Source organism: Anneissia japonica, unplaced genomic scaffold (assembly GCF_011630105.1).
Source record: "Anneissia japonica isolate Jap-2015-1 unplaced genomic scaffold, ASM1163010v1 scaffold149950_len2242_cov99, whole genome shotgun sequence".
NCBI classification, from domain to species: Eukaryota; Metazoa; Echinodermata; class Crinoidea; order Comatulida; family Comatulidae; genus Anneissia; species Anneissia japonica.
Window position 1 is genome coordinate 1 of NW_022715781.1, and position 2,242 is coordinate 2,242.

General features: G+C 39.7%; 1 long non-coding RNA gene across 1 annotated transcript; it reads right to left on the bottom strand.

The window, feature by feature from the left end:
* Window positions 1-724: 724 nt before the first annotated feature.
* LOC117109365 lies at window positions 725-2,242 on the bottom strand. The gene is made up of 2 exons (XR_004445514.1): window positions 2,186-2,242; window positions 725-1,038 (listed from the first exon to the last, which is right to left on the bottom strand). It is a non-coding gene; the product is annotated as an uncharacterized LOC117109365 (long non-coding RNA).

Sequence of the window (2,242 nt, forward strand, 5' to 3'; positions counted from 1 at the left end):
GTATCTATATTTGCCTCTCTTCACACAGGGGTATAAATGGGTAGCTAGGAGGAGGTGGATGATTTGGAATGAAACTGATGGTACTGAACTAAACATATGAATATATTACTCCCCAGGAAGTGAAGGAAGTTGCAAGTTGTGTATGATTGGTTCTGTATCATATAACCAGCAGAAAAAGTGCATTTGAGCAGAGCTTGTAAAATCGATACACCCAGTAGCAGGGCTAGAACACCATCGCAACGTCAAGACCTCACAGAAAGTGGAGATTGACTTGCTGAATGTGTCAGCTGACGTTTTTCTTTTTAGAATCCTAATTTATATGGTCCCTTTCATAAATCCAGAGATAATACAAAGGTGCTGGCATCAGCATTTGTCACTGGAGACCTTGACAAACCAGCACATAAGTTCAATGCCTTACTATCTTACTAGGTACCCATTAAACTCCAAAGTGGAGAGAGGCAAACATAAATAAAGTGCCATGCCCAAGGACACAATGCAATGCAACAAGCGTCGGTCTGGAACTCCCAATCATTAGTCCAACACCTTATACACTGCACCACACGCTCCTTCTTTTGAATTCAGCCAATCTTTTGCATTTTCTCAATACAATCTTTGTGTTTACTTTTTGCACTTAATATGTACTGTGGCTTTTTCTAGATCTCATCCATTGCCAAAGTTTTTAATCTATTACAAATGAATTTCAAAACAAGAAAAAAAAACAGAATTACAGAAATACAGAACAAGTTTATTCAAATATTGCTTCAATGTGAATTGATATTCTTCTAATATATTTAGAATACTAAAACAAGAAGTTTAACAATAGATTGCGCCATTTGCTTCACCTTATATTTATGGGCATTGCTGCACTTTCTCATTTAAATAATTTCAGGCGTAACTGTTAATTGCATGATCTTTTGACCTCGAACGACCGAGATCCTTAACTGATTTTCACTCTTCACAGCACTATATACTTCCTTTGACGATTTGATCTCTTGCTTATCAATGTGTGTAATAATATCACCAGGTTTCAAGCCACTTCTGCAAGTTAAATGAGAATTTGTCAAACTCTAAGGCACCGAAAGCAGAATACAGTGGTGGCATCAGCGGGCGGGGCTGGGGGAATTTTCTTAATGTTGGACCGGCCTGAACCCCTACCTCCTGTCATTCTATGAACAAGTAGGTCATTGGATCAAAAACTTTTTTTAAAATACTGTCTCCTATCCAAATAACCATATTTTGATTGCCAATTCCTAATATTGTGGTCTAAGAGCTAATTTTGGAGCATAATAAGCCATAAAAACTCTTCCTGTGAAGCCTACCAGAGATTTTTTAATTCCAAGCCGGCCCCTTGGTTTGGACACCTCCGCCAGACCCCTCGTTGGCAAATCTCTGGCACAACCACTGGTTGAGTAACCGAGCGGTAAGACAATGCTGCTAATTACAGCTATAACATCAAGGCTGGTTTGAGCCACTCCTTGTCCTGAGTTTGGTTGGTAGAACCAAGTCTTCTTGGATAAGGACTTGAAATGGATGTCCAGTGTACACATCTCTCTGGCTCATGTGCACTTTAAAGGACCCATTACATATTTCGGAAGAGTACAGTAGGAGGTCACACTGAGGTTCACTTCATCCCCTGTCGTTGTGGAATGATGTGAACATGAAGCTACTATGTGAACATGAAGCTACAGTAGTCACGAAATATGTCCATTGTATGCAACAGCACCACAAAGCTGCGAGTTACAGGTTCTCCTCCTAATTTTACATCAACATGAAACAAATCCATATCGATCATTGTAAAATTGTAACATCTGAAGAATACTAATTACAGTACCTCCGCCAAAAAGACTGCTGTCTGTCTGTGGGGCTGTTTACCTGCCTGTCTGTCTGTTTGCAAGATTACGCAAACACTATTAAATGGATCATCATAAAATTTATTGGAATGGTACACAATAAGGAGGATGGCAAGAAAAGGCCAAAGGTCACACAAATTTAAATATTTACCCTCAAGCATAAAAGAATATCGTCCCTCATATTCAGGCAGCACTCAAGAAAATAATGGGCAACAGGCTATTCCATTATTTTCTTGAGGGTATGCTGCAGTTTCGCCTACCATACACGGCCTGCTTATTGTTGGGTGGAGGTAAGTACTCTATGGAGTGACTGCTCTAGTTTTAATGTTGTTTACCTGTGGGCAGGTGATCCTTGGGTGACGCCATAAACAAGAACTCCATACTGAATATCT